The following is a 22647-nucleotide window of genomic DNA, read 5'->3' as shown; positions in this document are numbered from 1 at the left end:
CATGAAAATTTAAAAAAAAAAAATTTCAAAGAAAATTAAGATTTTTAAATATGAACAATAGAATGCAAGGTCATGTGTACTAGTAGAGGAGAATGAAAATAGCCTGGAGAGAAAAAGTAATAAACATTATAAAGCTATGATTTCAGATGGAGAGAGAAAAATGATACCAACTAGAATTTCGTGTTGATCGCAACAACTAATATGCAGATCGCATTCTATAATGAACGCAAATCAATTAGAGTAGGTAATAAAAAAATTCACAATAAATAATTCACAATAATGTTAAGGAAATTAAATAATTGAATGTTTACAAGCATATTTTTTTAGCAACAAAAAACTAATCTATCAAGGCAACAAATTTGGAGCTACTCTTGCATAACATAACAAGTGAAGTAATGAAAAATGTACTGGAATATTAAAAAGTTTAAAGTATTTATGAATAATTTTTATATTTGCTCTAATCTAAACAAATAGGAGTCATATTTCTGACTCTTTTATGTTATGATATTTGCATTGGGAATTTAAATCCCAATACCCTCCGGTTTTTCAATTCAATGTCATTTATTTTAGGGTATAAGTCATATTCTCTCGGTTCATTATTGTTTTGCGTGTATTATAAGCCTTGCGATTCTTTAATCCTCTTTAATATTAATTCATATTTTTTTTTCTATTTTATAATAAAGGTGAATTTAGGGCAAATAATACTCATAAATTTTATGGAAATATTTATTATTCGCATAACAATTTTTTATAATTCAAAAACTATTTCCATAATTCTATAAATTTCCTTCTTAATTTTATCGCTATATTTTCTTTCTCTTAAAGTTTTTACACACGAATTATCTGATTCGTGTTAAAATGCGAAACTTTAAAAACTAAAATTCACCAAAAAAAAAAGAAAATTTTCTTTAAAAAAGGATGAAGTAATTTTCGTTTTGTTTTTTGCTTTAAAATAAAAAATCAAGTATAATTATGCAAGTACCATTAAAAATTTAAGATTACAAGCTATAAGAACTGCTCTTTTCCTCGTGTATGCTCTATATGTATACATTTATTAAGGATAACCTTTAAACTAAAAATAATCCTCTTTAAATAAGAGAAAATTAAATGTTTCAGTTGTTAATGAAAAAAAAAACAAAAACTCATTAAAAATATTAAAAGTGTGGCATTCAGAGAATTTGTAACACAATTTGTTGTTAAGGTACCAATAAAATCTTTGCACGAGCAGGAAATTCTTATACACATTATGTGTAGTATTTGTTTTCAAGTTCAAAATAATTCAAGTTTTATTAACGCCTTTAAAATTACACAATATCCTGTTACATACCGTATAGAACTAAATGTACAATAGAATTTTTTAAATTTTGAATTTAAAATATGAAAAATTTAAAATTAAATTCAGTTTTCAATAAAAAATTGCAAATAATGAGTAAAATTTTAAGAGTTTTTTGTGTAAAATGAATTGACTATAATAAGTATACGAGCATAAGTTGGGTGGGGCTTCAACACTTCTTTTAAATTGCGATGTTAAAATTGATTTTGTCGTTCTTTTTTCTTATTATTTCCGCACGGCGGTGATTAAATTCATATTTGTACACGTCTATTAAAAAATTTCTCTTATAAGCTAAAAATATTATTCTCACATTTTTTTACTGAATGCCGTCTAACACAAATTTTCTAGATATTCATAAACAAAACATAACATAGTCAATCTAAAAATTTTATCGCATGCAACATACATGGTGTGTTTATTCTTTGAAAATGTAAAAATGTGATAAATATACAATAGGGAATCAATATAGCAATAATCTTAAATTCAATTCTCTAACGAATATGAGGAAAATTTCTTTTATAGATCTTGAATTTTATTTAAAACACTTAAAATTAATTTAAGCAAAAATGTTGCATTATCAGCTTGAATATATGTAGATATTCGTAACACTTACTGATTACTGAATTTGAAATTTTGAATTTCCAAACTAGATGTGTTTTGTTTTATAGATATTTTAGGAATTTCATATTTTTCTTTGTGCATACGGATAACTAGAGCTGTTCTTAGCATTTTTTTTTAAAAAGCTGTTTTCACCTTCAAATTTATTTATGTTAATGAAATAATTAAGACTCAAAAAAATTTGATCTTCAACTATATTTAAAGTAAATTCAAATATAAAACCTTACTATTTGAAAATATGTAAAATTGATTCAAATTTTCGTGGCACAATTCATTCTATCTACCCGTCTTTTAAAACCGAAGAAAATTTGCAAAATTTTTTAATAATTTTTGAGCAACCTGGTTCAAAGGCAATTGCCAAATTGATTTAGGCAATTTCCAAAGCAATTTTACTCCTACACGGTAATTCGGACAAGGCTCAAACTTTAATACTATATTAATCTTAATAAATAAATAAAGATTCATCCTAAAATTATGCAAAATATACCGTAATAAGACACCTTACAATAGAATGAATTCTAAATCATTAGACATAAAACTAGACCTATTTTCTTAAAGGAAAATATGCTCTTCTACAAAATCAACAAGCTTTATTCAATTACATTTTCTGACTTTAACTTTTAAATTTTAATGAGTATTTTTATATTGTAATAGCATAAAATATTTTTGAATGAAATTTGTAAATCAAATTTTGTGTAAATCAAATAATCTCTTAAATTCAATTACCATATTATATAATAAAATTAATAGTAATCTTATTTGTTTACATTCTTGCCTCCATACACATACGTACACAATGTCATCATTCGTCTTACATTTACTTTGATTTAATCAACATAGACGTAAGCAAATTATATAGGATCTATACTTGTATTTCATATGTATATATGTAGAATTTACACGTAGATCTCAATTTGTATTTTTATTGCTTTTAATATTTACCAATTTATTCTTATTTTCTCTTTACTATCCTCTCTAGCTCTGCATAAAAATAGAAATTGTCTACAAACAAAATTATATTTTTATTTATGCGAGTGAATGTACACGTTTCCTAAGATAATGTGTACTTAGACAAAATATGTATATGGAGGTATGTGTGTAAAGTGAAACAAATTTTCATAAATATTTACAATTTACACTTATTTGTATTTGCATTTTTATTATAAATAAAGTGCTCATATAATAATATAATCATTGTAAACGAAAAAAAAATTCATATATAGATTGCCAAATCACGGAAATTTATGGAAGGAATTTAAGGAATATGAAATGCGTAGGTCCTTAAAGGTTAAAGTATGATGAATATTTTTGTGCTCTTAATAATTGCGCAATGCAAGTAGAATTGTTACAAGTAGCGTCCTTTTATTGTAAGCTATTTGTGAGTGCTGCTTATAAAGCCTTAATTTGAAGCATAACTAAAGTGTTAATCACTCATAGGTATACTGACAGAAACCTAAAACAATTAATATAACATCATTTTTTCTAAAAATATTGGTAAAAAACGCATTAATTGTGATTATTGACATAACCTGTTGTCTTCTGCACAACATGCACCTGCATACTGTAAGAAACAAAACCTTCCATTCGGTTGCATTCGGTTAAACTGTTCCGAATCATTTGTAAAAACAATTTTTTTGTTAGCAGAACGTCATTCATATCACAAAATCATCACGTATTCCGAAATATCTAGCTTACTGCAAATTAAATTTAAAAGTAAGGATAAAACACAATTTTTCTGTAATCAAATAAGTTAAAAAATAAAACTTATAATCTGGCAATTCTATTCAAAATTCAACTTAATCGTCATAATACTGCTTATTTATCATCGAGGCTCTATTGAAAATTCTCTTTTGTCATTTTTATTAAAACACGTCATCATATCCAATAAAAATAAAAATTTTAGATGTCACCTAGGAATAAATTTTTTGTATATGAATAACAATTGGACGCGCCATTGATTCAGGTATAATGAAACAATTTCCTCTCTTCCTCTCTTCTTATACATCAACATAGAAAATTATTGTAGTTCGCAGCATAATATCAAACAGAGTGAGAGTAATTCTTGTTAATAATATAAAAAGGCTCAATATGGTAACAGATATAGATACACGTGCATTCTTACCTACTAGTATTACTTTCTTCTCAAAATATTTTATTTAAATAGTATGACATTATAATCCGGTCTATAAAAAGAAACAAAATTTCCCTTGTTGTCGCATCAGGAACACGTACATTCTATGCCTTACGCTGATTCAGCCCCCCTATAAACATACCCTTGAAATAAACTTATATAAATATGATGGCTTTTATGGGAAGAAAAGGAAAGTAAGTTTTTTTTTTGTATCTCTTTACGGTTCTTCTTTCTGATAATGTAACGATTGTTTTATGATTTTTATTGGGACATAAACATAGCAAAACATTTTATGTAATAAACTTAAAATGTTTTTGGGCAATAGAGAGAATTTTTTATGACTACTTTTTCCATCCTCCTATAAAAGTAAATGATTGAACAAAGATTTTTACATTTATATTATTTTTCCTTTACATTCCACTCCGGACTACCGATGTGGTTCTCCTCCTTCTTATTTTTTTTGGATTTCTCGTTTTTTGGTATTTGATTTCTTTTTCCGTTTTCTTTCTATCTTTTTCAAACATCATGCGGATTAAAATGAATATTTTCAATTTTAGATAACAAATTTTTTAGTTCCTGCATTCCTTTTGAAAATTTTGAAGTATTTTCCCGCGATTTTTAATAAAAATTCCCTATATTAGTTGGTATGTATTGAAAGCATTAAATTAATTCTTTGTGGTTGAATCTCAATATTTTCTCGTTGAATATAAGTAGAAGATTAAGTGGGGAAAATTTTAAGCTATTCTCGTTTTAAAAGTATGATTGATTGTATTTTGTTATTTATTCAATCATTCTGTAAGCACGTGGAAATCGTGGAGGTTTCGAAGCTATCTGAATTCTGTTAGTGTTACTTTATTCTAAACAGGAGTAGTTCTGAAATATTTAGTCAATAAGTGAAGGCGAGTTTCTAGGCGGTTCATATTGACGGCAGAGCAGCTACGTGATAATTTGACCCAACAAGGTATTCGAGTTAATTGATAACCGAGATCGCGGGGGAGTATTGTAAACGTCATATCTAATATTTAGTCGGGATTTTCCCATGTGTAAGTTGAAGAAATTTTTGCATAAATTAGTAACATAATTATATAACTTTCCGAGAGAGAAAGAAGAGAATTGCCATTATGCTAACAATTTTCCTCATTTTTCTCTCAATTTATATATACACTATTTTCTTACCAAAATCTTCTTCAAAATGTAGTTATAATACATATGCAAAGTGACATTGACATTAAGCGGGAGAAATACAAAATAACGTAACCATAATTTTGTATAATAATTTTTTTGTGTTTGTATTGAAATTATCAATATGACGAAAATTTTCTTTTCGACTCAATTTAAAACGAATATTACTTTGATTCCTTTTTAAATTTTCAATGTAATTTTTAATAGTATAGCATAAAAATATATGAAGGAAATAAAATTCAGGTGTTGAAAAATATTATTTTTAAATATAATGAAATTTTAAGTTGGTACACCTGTTATAGACATTGAATTAAAAAGTTTTCATATTGAATTTTGAAGTGAATGAATTTTAAATGAAAGGGTTCCTATATTAAGGAACTTTTATATATTTGATAATTAACAGGGTGGGATTATCCTTTTTTTTCTTTCATTTTTAAATTTTAGATAATTTCGATACTTTTATCATTTTTAATAAAAGCATAATATTGAAGGACAATATTGTTACAGTCAGATATAATAAAAGATGGGTAGTTTCTGTTCCAGTTGAAAGATTTTGTTTAATATATACGGAATTTTTAGATTTTATAAGGAAGAAGATTGAAAAAGAAGGTACAATCAATAAAGATATTGATACTACAAAGAAAAATTTTACTCTAGCAATTTTGATTTTGTTTTTATTAAAAAAATATCGGAAATTAAAATTAAATACGAACAGCGCGTGTATCAGGACGATTAGGAAGGGTGTACAACAACATATTTCATTGGTTAGAGAGTTGAAAATGGGTTAAACTTTTGTTCCGGACTAGATGCGAAATCTCAATTGTTTCCGAGATACAGGGATTTTAACGAATTTTCACGAAATTTCTACTTATCCAAGAATTCAAGAAATTTTTACTTTTTTGATTATAACTTCCGTTCCGAAAAAGATAGGGACTTTAAACGAATAGTTTCCGAAAGGCCTATAGTAAAGCGCTTAAAATAAACATGTTACTTGATTATGTATTGTATGTACTTTCGGAATACCAAGCATTCGAACTTTAGAAAAAATCTAATTTTTTCCTTCTTTTATTTTTTATTTTTTTTTCAACCCAATAGCTTCGCAAACAATAATAGAATTTTCAACCAAGAACAGAACTATCTCCAGCTTTAATTTAAGTTTCTAAGAGTTGAAAAATGTTTTATAGTACAGAAAATATAGCACGAAAATCTTTTCTATGTTTTATTTGCGCCAAGTCATTTTTAGAATGAAAAATTCGAATAATTCGAAAAGAGCCCACTCTTCAATATTTATCATTGCAATTCAAATTATGGTAGAAATAACCCCATTAATTACTATGCAATTACAAGTTGCAATTTTGAATTCTGGTTATTTTGATATTGTTATAGTAAGAATAGCTCTCAGCTCCAAAATTTCTGATAATTTTAATCATGTTTCGATATTCGATTAATTTGTTCCTCTTGTTCCATTTCATTCTTTTCTTAAATAATAATGATATTGCAATCCGACAACTCAGAAATTATTGCTCATCCTTATAATTGTAGAAGGCAAAAATTTTACTATGTATAACAGCTTCCAAACATTAATAAAATAAAATCAAATGCAATAATTTACGGAATTTCAAAAATTTTAAAATTATAAACGCGTATTTTTTTTTTTGGCATCTTGCGGAACAGAATGTCATAGATTCGTTTTGCATAAAACTATTATGATTTATTACTGAAGAGCAAATATCAAAATCTTCTGCTACACATTTGAAAAATTCCCCCTGAAGGCAAATGTTACCAAACACAAACGATAGTTACTTGCTACTAACTAAGTACATGTACAATAAAACAATGCCATTTAAAATTTTATACAGAAAAAAAAAAATTTTAGTTACGGCATTGCAACCTTGAAATTTTTTTTCTATCTACAAATGCATACAAAAAAAATCCCTACATAAAATTGTTTATTACCCAGCGAATTTTTATGCTTTTTCCAAAAAATTTTAAAATAAAACAGGATGTTGCCACGCATTTTACTTCTCTTTTCTTTTTCTTTCCTTTTCTTATTTTTGTTTTTCTCTAAATATTCCGTGTGGCATGGCATTTTTATGAAATTTTTTTCTGTTCCACCATAATTTTCTACAATTTAAAATTCAGTTTCTGGTTTTATTTTCGCTTTTTCGAATTCAATTCGAATAGATATTCTAAAAAGGTCCTTGTTTTATTCCTTAAAGAAAATATTACAATTTTTTTTTACTTTTTCTTTTATGATTTAATTTCATGTTTAAATATTATACTTACATAGTATACTCGTAGTTTGTGATACCACCCCCGAAGTTTACATAGTGAAATTTTTGAAACAAATACCAAAAAAAAATTGTTTGAATTTTCAATAAAAACGAGAAAGAATAGAGTTGACCTTGTCAACTCTTTGATACCCGTACGAATTTGTTATCCTATGTGCGAATAAATATGCCATAACTGACTATAGGACAGACTATGACTTTAAGTTGCCGTATTACCATATTAATTTATGCAAAATTTCAGTACTGTGTGAGTCAAACTACTATTGAAGTTGTATGGTAGCTACACGAACCGTTACCCCGATCATGCTCAATTTAAATAGGGTTCTGGCACTTACTACAATAAATCATTTGTGAAAATTTGGTGAACTTAGCTCAATTAGTTTTTGAGTTATCGCTGGGACGGACGGACGGACGGACAGACAGACGAACAGACAAAGCTAAATCAACTCAGAATTCGACGCTGATCAAAAACATACACTTGAGTCTATATCTAAGACCGTTATTTCTTAGCGTTACAAACGGTAAGGCAAATTTAGCCTTACCGTACCTTCGTACGGCTATAAAAAGCAGATGAGAAAACAAATTGGAATAGTGGAAAATCTCAAAGTTTTCTAATTTGAAATGGAAATTTTGGCTTTTTTTTTTTGATAAAATCTTGACACAGAGAAATGTTGAATAATTTTAACTTACAAATCAATTGATTTCCCATAGACATTCATCAAAAAATTTTTTTGAAAAATTTTGAAAATTATCGTTTGGAAAAATTATGCATTGCCATAATTTATTTTCTGTTGAACAGGATTTTGTGTTTTTTTTTCAACCTCAATTTGAGTTGTAAGAGGAATTGTAAAAAATTTAAATATAGTCGGGATTTTCTCAGTTATTAAATGTTCAATAGAATGGCAATAAGTGTTAAAATTTCCGGAAAATAAGCTCACGGCGAACAGGTTTGAGAAAATGCATTGCCGTCAGTGTCTATGGATACATGAGAGACTTAACATATAAACCAAGAAGAATAATGAGCCACCCCTAAAAAATTGTGAGGCGGCTTAAAAGGACCATAGAATTCAACAGATCTACTTCTAACAATCAATTTATTTATAAATGATGATGATTTCAGCAAGTCAATAACATGTAAGTTGTGGTCGTCGCCGTACGGTTCTATTAGAACAACATCTCCTATTTATAAACAGCAACTACACTCGTATTTTTAAAATTCCTCAAAATTATTTTACATATTTTCTTTGAATTCATACAAGCAATTATTAAAATTCCATTTATTTTCTCCACTATACTCGTCATATGCAATTTTTCAAGTTTCTAATTTCTCACACTGTATGAGCAATAAAAATATTATACGTCAATTATGATTAAAAATATTATTTTTTAAAATTATCACATTGGTTGCTCTTACTCAACTCTTTATAATTCTATAGTGTTAATCAGTACTTTATATAATGAAGACACTACTTAAATCGCTGGCATATGCCACATATCAAGATTCTTGTACAAAAAATTATTCTACATCACATTCCTATCAAAAATGTTAGTTTTGTATAAAACATATTTTAACTTTTGACACAATGAAATTTAGTTTAAGATCAATACACCATCGTTTGCATCAGAAGATTTTATAGTACGTGACAAGAAATTTTATATTTGAAATTCTGAATATAAAAAGTCAAAGGATACAAATATGTGAGTATGCGACACATTTTATATTACTCAATTTACTATTCAACTTTAGTTATTTCTAGTTAGCATGAAATAGGCGATCTAACAACAGAATAATAAAAGCCGTTACTAAATTTTTGATATTCAATAATCTCTTATGAAATATGAAGTTTTAAGTTCATAAGTTGATGCTCTGTATTAGACACTTCAAAAAATTAGAAATTTTAAAAATTATTTAAGAGTAAAGTAGGCAATATGAAACCAATGGTTCGTAAAATAGCAAATTTCCCTCGAATTACTGACATAAGAATACTGACATTTAATAGAAAAAGCGGTCTTATTCACAATATTTTCTTATTGTCAAATTCACCTGAAGGTTTACCTTTATGATGTAGATCATGACAGTCCTTTAGGTACTTGGTACATCAATAACTGGTATACATCCTGATTTCTATAGAACTTTGAAAAAACTTACATTTTTAGAGAAATAAGTTTCCAAAAACGAAAATTTCCCTAAATTCAAAGGACGATAGCTAATTAGGAAAGAAGAGTAAAGAAATTTTAAAACTTCAGATTTTCTATATCCAACTTACCTTTTAAGAGAAAACTTACATCTAAAATGTAGTAAAACTGATTCAAGATAACGGTTAATATCAACTGCCACAATGGCTATTGTAGATTGTAGATTTCTAAGGAAACCGAGTGCTGAAGAAGTATCTCCCGGGCCACCGCAACCATTCGGGACTTATTGTAGCTTCCCCACTCTCCCACCTACGATATTCGCGTTCCAAGTATGAGACCGGATACATTCCTAAGTGAGTGAGATAAGCAGAATTCTGTATTTGCAGTCGAAATTGTATCGTGGCAGACAAAGTTTCGGCAAAGTAAATCATTCAAAAAATCGGAGTTTTAAAGGTAGTTCGACAGTGGAGCGAGGTTTGAAACAAATAGGTTTAATGTGCCTTCTTTGGAAGTCAATTTGCTTGGTATGCCAAATACTAATTTCAAGAATGTTACGGAACCTATAAATTTCTCAATAAATTCAATATAGCAACATTTTTTCTCAAATACAAAATATTCCTAATTATATAGAAGCATTGGCGTTTCATCCAATCAAATTATTTGTAGTTAATAAATTTAAGTGACAACTTACTGACAATTTCAAAAAAATCTATTACAAATTAGATCAAGTTCAATGTAGCAATTTAATACCCACATGAACAACACTGTTTTGTTCTAGTATAGTTAAGATTATTTCCTCCGACAGTAAAAACTCAGAAGCAATAAAGTTTATTTTAAATGTTTTAATTTAAATGTCATCACTAGTTTTTAAATTCCATTTACTCGTATAAAAAATTTTTTAAAAAAAAATTTTGTTTTCTTCATCGTTCTTTTAAGTTTTTTTCCCATTCTACTATTGAGTGTACCTGACTTTGAAGCTTAGACGTTAGAAATTCTTTTGGAAGAAACTTTTCTTTTTAAAATACTTAAAAACATTTTAGCGAACATCAAAGTATGCATACTCATCTCTTCCATCGTCTACTCAATGTCTTCCATCACAACTTAAGTATTAAGAACAATAAAGAAATATTTATACTATTAAGGACATTTTCTTTGTCTAGAATAGTTCAATAAAAACAATAAAAAAAATTACCAAAAAATAAAGAATTTATTTTCCATTACTAGAATATTTTCCTTCATTTTATTACTCCTATTATTGCCATTCCCATGCATGGAATTGTTGCTAATAAGGAACATTTTTTTATGCTTTTCCTTATGAAATGGGAAAAGCTCATCTCATTGTATTTTATTGGGAAAAGATGGAAAAATAATTAATGAAATCTTTGTATTTTTAATAGCTTAGCGTATTTAATTTGGATGTTTTAGTTGAGTTTTATAAGTCAGACGAATTTTGCAAACCAATTGTGAAACTAATGTTTCTCGAAACTTGATAAAACCATTCTATTCAACGTAAGATACGGGAGTGGGCAGACAGAATGACCCATTAACTGAGTGACCTACAAACAAATATTTGTCAAAAAATATTTTTTTACGCTTTTCTAGTGTGAATAAACGTATTTCCCCAGTCGATAGTAAAAAATTGTTGGCAAACTCTACCGCCTGTAAGTAGGAAAAGGTGTTTGAACCGAATAACGAGAAATCTGGAATATATAGGAATAAGAAATATAGGAAATCTGTACTGATTACTTTTCTCTATTCATCTAGCTCCACATAAGCAGGCAGACTAACTGTTCTGCCTCAATTACTACCTACTTCCTGACAGAAAAAAAACACATATCTGTCATAATTAAAAAAAAAAAAATTATTAAATTTTAGAGCAACCTTATTCTCTAAATCCAAATTTAGTTTCTGCTAATTGAGATATAAATAAAATTGCCTTTTGAACAATAATTTATTATTTTTAATAAAAGGACACTTTAATTTTGTATTTCTTCAGTTTTCATTCATAAAATCGAATAATGTATTTGCAATATAACGAAGGAACATCACAAGGATCCCGTGAATTTGATTTATCACAAGGATCCCTAAGATGTTTCGATAATAAATTTGTCAAAATAAATTACTTTTCTTGTTACCAAAAAAAAAAAAAAACAGTCGAAGTTAATTAAGGAGCATGATTTTTTTAAAAGGAGTACATGATTGCAATCCAAAGACTTTCCAGTATAAAACAAGGATCTTTAGAAATTTTCTTTTTGGTTTTTTTTTTTTTGAAAAAGACCATCGACAATTAATTGTAAATATTTATGAATTATTAATCTTTTTGACAAGCTTGTATTGAATAATAAAATCCTTGATAAAAATATTTTCATTATAAAAATAAGTTGACCTCTAAAAAATTAAAAAAGAAAACAAGATTCTATCCTCCTTGCCCCCACAAAAATAACATAAAATTTTTACAATAAATGAAAAATGTAAACTAAATTTTATTGAAATTTTCAATGCTTGTGCTTCTTATTTCTCAAATTTCTTCATATTTTCCTTCTTTTCTTTAACCTTGATTTTCTTATTCTATTCCTGATAATTTTCTAGGAAATTAAATTTTTTTCATTTTGTTTTTGTTCCACTTTTTCTTTATAATCCCATTTCTGTTTTTCTGACTTTTATTCTGTTATAAATTAAAAATACTTTTATGAAAATTTGCATATTTCAAGGAGCACAAATTCTTTATGTTATTGTTGAAAATTTAATCTTGTTCAGTCAAAACAGGAAAATTTGTTTTTTTTTACTTCAAATAATCTGTTTTAAATTGAGTTAGTCAAAATAAAAAAAATTTTGAATTTTAAAATTTACTTATAAAATATGTTGATGATTTAAATTTTATCCTAAGGATACTAAGTTCACAATATCTAATACAATTGAGTAATTGTAAAAAAGAGAACAATGTCAAGAATTAACCAGAAGGATAAGAAGTTTTAAAATTGGAATTTTTTGGTTTATAAGTGAAAAAGATACTTAGAACGTAGCAACCTTATAGTAAATTTAATCTTAATGGAATCAAATTAATAACCATTTTGCGTTAACCTTAATTTATGAAATTATAGCATCAAATATCTAGAAGTAAGTGAGCTTTCCCAATTCTAATTTAAAAGGTAAATTCGCTGATTAAAAAATTTATGAAAAATTTTCTTCCATATGAAGGTTAATATTATTTTATTGAAGCAAACTGAACTGAAATAATTGAGCAAGTGGATTTGAATCTAAGTGGAATACAGTCGAACAATTTGAAAGATGGTGAGCTGTGGTGCATGAAAACTTGCAATATTTTAAAAAATTAAACACAATTTTTATTAACAGAGGAGCTTGGATTTGAACTGAAAATAAATTTTGCCAACAACTTATATATAAAACAAATCTGCATGAATCAATTTGAAATGCAAAGTCCCAAAAGTCAAATCTCGAAGTAGTTCAAAAAATAACTTTTGGAAATCCCTGTTTTGTTTTAATTAATTTAGCCAATGCTAATTGAATTGGAATTCTCTTAATAAATGATGACAATAATTTGAGAAAATATCAGTAAAGATCAGTTTCAAATTAGAATTTCCCAAAATGTTTACGTTGGAATAGAAGGTATTTGATTAGTACTCAAATTTTAATTAAAGATTTGGAGAGCTAAAACAGCACATAGATATTTCGTTTTGATGCCATATCTCTTGAAATAAAGGTGTTTTACGTTTAAACGTTTCCGTTCATAAGATCAACTTCTCAATCTTACCACTCAACAATACCCGCTAATGTACATCTTAAAAACGTTCATAAAGCTCATTTTTTTTTAAATCCGAGCCCAGACTACACTCGGCACGAACAGAGAGAATATTTTATATTTACTTCCTCCCGTATTATTCGAAGCTTTCTCTGGCAACATTCCTACGAAAATAAGCCAATAACTCTTTGATACTGTTTTCCATGGTATCATTTTTTCTTCAATGCCCTCATAATTCAAAAAATTGCCCCAAGTTTAGTCTAAATTTTATAAAAAAAAAACAAAAATATTTTAAAAATTTTCATTTCCATACGAGTGGAAAAATAAAATTTTTTTATAATTTTTTCTTCATATTTTTTAATCAAATTTGAAAAAGTTCAAAAATACTCGTAACTTTCACTTGTTCTCTTGTGCTTTATTGACTTGTAAATTGATAAAAAAAAGTTTAAATTCAGTTTTGAAAAACAATCTTTCTTTTCCATTCAAAGTTAATTCAATATCCTGAAGCAAAATTAAAGGATGACAAAAAAATTATTCTGCATTTTGTCACAAAAAAAAACAAAATTTTTTTTTTTTCAGATTTTAAATTTTGAGTTCATTTTTAAATTTAAATATTCAAAATTGTTCTCAAAAGCAAAAAAAAAAAAAAAATTATTCCATTAAAGTTCAAAAAGATTTTTTTTCCCTCTTCCAAATTACGGACATGTGAATTCACTTGTATTTTGAACATACACACAAATTTATGCATATGTAAATTTTATTCATAATATGAGTAAATTGTGATTTTTTAATTAAAATTATGTTGTAAGTTAACGCAGCTGTATGACAAACCTCAGATAGAGGTGCCGATTGTTGGATAGTATTAAACCTTTTCTCTAAACTGCAATTAATTAGGCGTCCGTTTAGAGTTTTTTCGTTAATGAAACCGGGATATGGTCCAAGAACTTGTGTTTTAAATAAAATTGAATGTTCTTACATAAAACCAATTATCCGGTACCAAAAAATCTGCATAACTTGTTGGAACTATCGGGTGTATGATCCAATTATTTTGTTTAGAACACAATTATCAGATACATTTAGGCAAAATAGAAAATTTGGGTCAAAAACTGGAAAAATAACACCGAAATGGAACAAACCGATTTTAAGATTCAATTCAATTCATTTTAAAATTTTGGAAAATTTACAATAAACTGAAGATTCTAATTGGGAAACTGAACATTAACTAATTTTGAATGTTTGTTTTGGGAAAAATATTCTCAAATTGAAAATGCTTACAATTAAAATTGGCCCTCATTTAGCTACTCTTTTGTATTTCAGAGTTTTATTAAGGAAAACAAATTTTCAGGAATTGAAAACCATTTCTTAATATTTGAAATTATTTGAAAAGAAGTTACAATTTCAGAAATCCCCAGTCGGAAAATATAAAATTTTGAAAATGAAGGAGCAAAAATACACCGCCCATAATATTAATGGATTTTTATTTAAAAGCAAAAATCTTAAATCGGAAATCAATAATTCTTATATAGGATAGCCAAACAATATTTCTAAGAATCTTGTATTGTTCAAATCCATTTCTTAAATAAACAAAAAGCAAGAAACATACAAAACCCACGATAATATTGAATTTTTTGCGGCAAATTCCAAACATGTTTAAAATTCATATTTTTAAGCAAACAAAACAGGAGAGTGTTTGCTCTTCTGACTTCTCAAATAATCTCAATTAAAATTTATTTGTTTTATTTCTTTGTGTATAAATTTTTTTATCTCTTGTCGATTTCCAATATCTACCTCATATCGGAATTTCTCTTAAACAGAAAATAAGAATATTTAAAAAAAAAAATTTAAAAGGCAGAAGAATAAGATTTTCGTACAGAACTTTTTATCTTTAAAAAATTTTGAAACAAACTTTTCCGAGTAATTTTATTGTTCAATTTCTTAAAACTCATTCGATGACATACACAAAATGTAATTGATATTTGAGCAAAATTTACTTAAATTTCTGAATTATAAACTTAATGGCTGATAACTCTGATAGCCTTTCGAAAACTGAACAGCAATTGAATGAATATATTCTAAATCAGACTGTAATCCAAGCAAAACACAATTAGACGCAAATTGGACAATAATTCATAAAAATTTCACGACATCGCATTCAATTAAATTATAGATTCACTGTCTAGACAATAAGTGTCACCAAAATTCAAATTTTTCAATAAAAATTTTGTGTTCCAATAAAAAATGTTTTTTGCTTTCATATATAGAAAATGAAAAATTGTGTATGAACGACAATAGAAGCCAATTAATAACGAAAAATTTGCAAAACAACAAAAACTCTGCTAATATAGTACCTGAAATTTTTAGGAGCTTCTTGATTATAGGATTAAATACTAATACAAACAAACAGAATGCCCATTTAAAAATGAAATAATTTTATTTTAAATATTTTTAACGAAACTGTCTGAAAACTTGTAGGAATTTCAGTGAAACCTATTACACACGTCTGAAACTTAATTAGCTTCTCACTACCGCAAACTGGCACATATTGAATTTTTAAAATTTAAACATTTTTAAAAATTTCTTATCACTTCCTCTTATTTAATCGAACAGTCAAATAATTAAAATGACAACAAATAAAAACTAAATTACTCGTACAAGGATAAGGTCGGAAAATTTCATTTTAAATTTTCAATTTTTCCAAAATGCTTTTTTTATTTTCCAATGAGTGCAACAAACAACTACACACACGCACACAAGGAAATAAAAAAAGAATTTATTCATAATTTTTATAAATCAATGCTTTTTATTATCGTAAGGATTTTAATCCTTATCAGCTTCAAAAAAAAATTTAAATTTATCAAAATAAAAAATTCATAAGAGCTTTTTTTCGGATTATCATATGTGCCATTTACCATATTTCAATATTGTGCTCGTTTTCTCTGTTGCGCTTATATAAAGCGAGAAAAAAAATTGAATGAAGATTTTAAATTTTTTCATTATCCTTTTTTTTTATTCCGTTATGTCAACATGTTGTGAAAAATATGATTTTTATTGGAATAAAAATAATAAACGATTCAATATTTTTAAAATAGTTCAAATATTCGCTTAGCGTCGTTTATTTTACTTTATTCCGAAAGTTTAAAATTATATAACAAATTTATAGGTAATTTGACATTTGATTTGTCACAGTGATTTCTAACTCAACAAATCAGCAATATTGCTAATATAGTTATAATCAACAATTCAAGAAATGACAGAAAATGACGTATTAGTAATGACAAGTGACAGCAGAATTGAAACTTAAATGACATTATGAACTTTCAATTATCAAATTATCTGTGTTATCTGTCATATTTACCACAATCATTTTGATATAAAGAAGTAAAGGTAGAAATAAATCTTATATACATCAATCTCAAATATTTTCTGAGAACTGTCGATTTAATCGCAAAATATTTTCATATGAGAAACATTTTGTATTCAATTAATATTATTTAGGAAATATGCTGTTTCCCATTACTTTATTTTAATGATTTTGTTACTCGGTATATGCGAATAAAAGTATTTTTATAGATTTTCATTTAATTTCAAAAATATTTTATTTTATGTATGTATGTACATATAAATTTATTAATCTTATATAATTGTCTGTATAGCATACAGTTCAATTTATTCCACACAAATAATAGTTGGGTTAGGTCGCGACTTTATTTTGTATGATTAAAATGCTTTTATTATTTGGAATTCATGCGGAATTTTTTGTAAATAGTTTAAAAAGATTCTGAAATTTATGACAAATTAATTCCATTTTGTAAAATTATAAATTTAATTCTATATTTAAATAATAATTCGATAAAATTGGTATTGGCAGGAATTACATGTAAAATTTATTGCTAACAGAAGAAATTGTATAATTAAAAGTGAGTTGTAATATAAAAATTGTGCACGTACTTTGTGGAAAAACGGATTGAAATATTTTTTAGAGCACATTAATTACAAGGTACCTACAAAGAAATCGATTAATTTCCAATTATTTAATAAAGGTAGTTTGTCGTAACTCTTCCTTTTTGAAATAATTCATGAGGAATGACGAATTAATTAAATATATGCATAAGTGTCTAAAAAAATTTCATTCCTTGTACTCTAGAAAAGTACAATAACCTTAAAATAATAAGAAATTTTTTATTTAGAAATTTTAAAATTAAAACTTCTTATGTTCTCTCAATTATAGGACAAGAAACTTTAAAACACCACAACCCTTTTATAGAATTTTTATAGAATTGAATTATTTATTAGACTTAATTCAAATTGTTATATTGATTGTGTTATACGTTCCACATTTTTTATATTACTAATTTTTTATTCAATAAATGTTAATAAAGAACAAAAAACTTGAAAATATAAGGTTGATAGACAAAAGTATTATAATTAAATTATACGTGGCATAAAGCGCTATACACTACCATATAATTTTCAAAATTTTCACATGTAATACTCGTATATAGCCCACAATTATTATAACTTAAAATTCAATTTACGTAACATATGTAACATATATCGAAATATATAAAATTTAATATTCATTTTCTATATTACATAATTATGTATGTAAGCTTATATAAAAGGTTAATATTGATACTTCAAGAATACGAAATTGTATGATAGAAATTGTAAAAACTGGAATAGTTATAGTTAGTAGTTTCAGTTCTGTTATACCCGTATACGAAACGAGTGAACAATTCTTCTAAATCTATGGTTTACGTAAGAAATGCTATAATTATTTAAGTTATATGGCATCTACTAGACAAGAACCCAAAATATATCGACTGACTTCTTTGAAAAAAGGATGTCATATTACTAGAAAATATGTATTGTATAGCATAGCATAGAATTTTCGAGATTTGGTTAATTTACTTTGTGGAATTGGAAAATTTCGTAACCGTAATGCTACTATCCTAAAATTTTATATTTAAACAAAATTACGTAATGAAAATTTAATGAACTAAGATCATATAGATTTTAAATAACCTTGTGTTGGAGTAAATAGACGAAGGGTATATAAAAGTAATGCTTCTATGCCAATATTATCGACAAATTGCGAATTAAGTTGGTACTGGGTTTTAAAAATTCCAATAAATTCCTATTGAACTATAGGTTGTCATTAATCTATCATCCAAAATTATCTGTTATTGTTCTTTATTATTCTATTATATTTTCTGTATTGCAATAATTATTTTAAACCCCGAAAATTTTAGATATTGATTAACAGGTTTGGGTCTAATATAATTTCTGTAATAACTAGTAAGCATTTCTCAATGATTTTCTCAATATAGTATTCATGAATCTTCCAACCCTTTATACTTGTGCTGTTTTATACTTACATCTTGAAGACTAAGAACTTGAAGGCTAATTAAAACTTACTGAGCTGATTACAACTCAACATCCTCTTATATCTTATGTCGCAAGTTACAATATTTCTAAACAAATATTTCAACTTTCAATTAAATTTTGATCTTACTTAATTTAAAAAAACTTTAGTCTGCAAATGATTCAGAAATAATTTAAATTAAAAATTTTAAATTGTTTTCCAACAAATTCCTTTTAAAATTATTCTCAAATTCCTTTTAATACTTTCCAATGTAACTTTTGCATTGTCCTTATTTAAATAAGGTAAAAGAAAATTTTAAAATCATTTCATTTCACGTTATTTTAACAATTTCTGTTGTTAGAATCAAAAGATCAAAACGTAAACATCTCAATTTCACTTTTTCAACATCAAACGCAAAAATAAAAGAAAAAATCATAAGGTTGAAAAAAAAATTCAAAAATTTTCATTCTACTCACAATCGCATATATTTTTCAATAAAACTTTTCAACTTTAATTCTCAGGACATTTTTGTCATAAATTATCCCAAAAAAACACAGAATTTATACAAGTATAACAATAGGTACCGTATACCTATATATAGTTACGAAGGATGTGTTTGTATAATATTAAAGAACTAGAATTTGTTGGTATGTAAGTTGACGCGAAGGAAACTACAAGAACACAACGATAAAAGAAAAACTAAATAAGACAATCTTTAGCATATTTAAACTTATTCTTATATTTTGTGTAAAGTAAAATTCAAGACGGTTAAAATGACAAAACAAAAACTAACATATTTTTTTTTCAAAAAGTATAACAAAATATTTAAAGAAAGAGAAAAATCCTTGTTACTTTTTGAATACTCGTACATACACACTCCTTACATAAAGTAAAGGTGAACTCATAAATACTTCATAAATATCCTTAAATTATTTCAGAAAACTTTTATCCTACTTATTATGATTGCACGTATAGTTGATAACATAAAGTATATTGGATTACGACGTGTTTCTCGACTAAACTAAAAGAAATAGAAGGATTCATAGTGATTAAGAACAGAGTGAATGTAGGCGATTTTTTGAATTACAAGTATAGCCCAGAAAATATGAGAAATCCCTGGAAATATTACGAATTTCCATGTATGAACGTGTTATATTCAAGTAACTGAAAAGAAAGAAATTGTAAATTCAATTTCTGGTTGAACAGGAAGAAGTAAATGGAATCTTAATAAAGATTTTTTGAATCACTTATAATCAAAAGAATCCGAGGAAATATGAAACATTTCTGTGCTAGTATTATTCTCGAAATGAAATCTTTCAACTGTTCTCTGACTCCAGTTGCATTAATAGAGTGATTCTAACACTGCTCCTTACAATATATAGAATACTAGATTTTAAAATGCGGCGTCATGGTATGGAGGATAAGCCAATATTGTCAGGATATATTCCAAAAAAACATTTTGGGTATCCGAAATAAATTTTCACAAAATTTGAGAACTAACAAAAAAAAAAAACATAATTTTTGGTTTAATAAATTTTATCTTCAAATCAATAATGGTAGCTTAAACCTACCATTATTACGAATAGCAGTAAATAGAATCAATATATAAAATGTGATTATAGATTGTATACAAGGTACAATATTGATTCTGTATAATCTAACAGAATTTAAACCACAAAAATGAATAGAATAATTTATAAGTTATGCGAACAGGAAATATCCGAAACTTTTATTCCCCACAGAGAGAAAATATGGAGAAAACTAGCAAAGGAAACCAAAACAAAAAAACAACCGCAAGAAAAAAATACTAAAAAATTGGAGGAACCATAAATCTTCCAATACAATAAATTTCCTAATGTTTAAGAAGAAAAAATTTGAAGTAAACCAGAAAATTGTAGGAATAAAAGTGTACAACAAAAGATAAATTCTCACCATATCGAAAAGGTATAGGCTGGTAGGTAGCAGATAAAATCAAAGCAATTTTGAAATATGATATTTGAACCAAATTAAAATGAAATAAGAGAGAAAAGATAAACACAAGAATTTTCTTCCAAATAAATCCTTATAATTTCATTCAGGACGAATGATGTTTTTCAGGATTCTGCAAGGATTTAAAAAAAATATGAAAAACAATAAAGTGAAATTAAAGTTATTAACAAGAATATCCAAATTTTTGTGCTACCTATATGAAACAATAAGGATTTAAATTGGAAATTGTACAATTCTTGAACTAAATTAAAGCAAAAATGTTCAACTAACACTATTCTTCTTCTAATATTAAAGTAGAAGACAATTCAGTAAAAAAAAATCCCTGAATTCTGTAATAATTAACGCTTGGGTTGCATAGAATCTTTAATTATCGTCGTCGGAGTATCCCATACATTGCAACAGTATTCAAATTGCAAAATTCTTCAATAAAACAAAACACCAACAACAACTACATTTAAATAGATTTGAAAAATTTAAATTTTTATCCTCCATAAACTTTCTTTATTTAAAGAGTTGGAAGAGTATTACAAAAAAATTTCATAAAGGTATTAAAACTGACAAATACCAAAAAAATCTCTAAAAATAACCTTTCCCATGTTACTTATCATTTTTAAAGGATTTTTTCCAAAACAAAAGCAAAAAAGGACAATATACGAAAAATAACAAACATACAAACAATAAAATTAGATTTTACTTTTGATATTTTCAAAATTTATTCAAAAATTTTACTATCAGTAAAAATTTCATACAATTTTTCATATGAGTTTTATTCTTTAATATAGAAAAGATTTATATTTGACAGCCTAGAAATATTCGGGACAACACATGGAAAACTTTGTATAATAGTTTAATTTGATATTTAAGAAAAATAATAGACAATTTAAGCCCTAGACATTGTGGACATAGACAAGATTTTCTAAATATGTAACTGATACGTTTTTTTTTAGTACCTTATTCTTCTAGCCTTATTCTTATAAGCTTATCACTTTGAAGTCATTAAACTTTATCATTTTCATAGTAATATTATGGCCTTCAAATGGCCTTTATTTTATTTGTTTTATAGTTATGTTTGGGGAAAAAAAATGATTAATTTTCTTTTAATTCGCTTTTAAAATATTTCCAAATAAGACCGAAATGATATAAAATTTATTACTTAACGCGATTTATTTTATTACAGTGCTTTTTATAATTGACGAATAAAATAAAATCAGTCTATACAAAATAATTTATTGCCGTAATATAAAAGGATGAATTTAAAAGCTATAGGTAATAGAGGAAAATCCAATCCCAGTAATTGTACGATTAAAAGTCCTTTATTACTTTGAGGTTTTGAATAAATAAAATGAAAGCAAGAACGCTTTTGTTATAGACATTTTGGTGAGAATTCATTATTTGCCCAAGATTTTGAACATATTATAATTAATAGCGTTACAAGTAATTAGTCAGAATATTGAGACTTATCATTTTGTGATTTAAATATGCAATTTAGCGACTCATAAATAAATTATGATCCTCTAATTTAAAAGTAAAAAGGAGCTATTGTTGAAAATTCTGTTGATATAATTAATTGTAACTCAACTTAATATATAAAATGTAAAAAATGATAAGTTCAGAAAATTAATTATAAGAATCATCATGTCTGTTAAAATCTCATAGCTCTACAATGTCCCTTTTGCAAGGTATTGAAAAAAATTCATTTCCGTTGTTAATTAAATATTAAATTTTCGATAATAGGCCCCCATCTCGTCTCCATTAAGCCATATAACAGATTTGTATCTTAAACACAATCGAACAACTAACGGAAATGTTTTAAAACAGGCTCTCCCTGCAAACATTACATTT

Source organism: Condylostylus longicornis, unplaced genomic scaffold (assembly GCF_029603195.1).
Source record: "Condylostylus longicornis isolate FDR11 unplaced genomic scaffold, ASM2960319v2 ptg000013l, whole genome shotgun sequence".
Lineage (NCBI taxonomy): Eukaryota > Metazoa > Arthropoda > Insecta > Diptera > Dolichopodidae > Condylostylus > Condylostylus longicornis.
The sequence above is the reverse complement of the archived record's forward strand: the minus strand, read 5'-3'. Positions refer to the sequence as shown.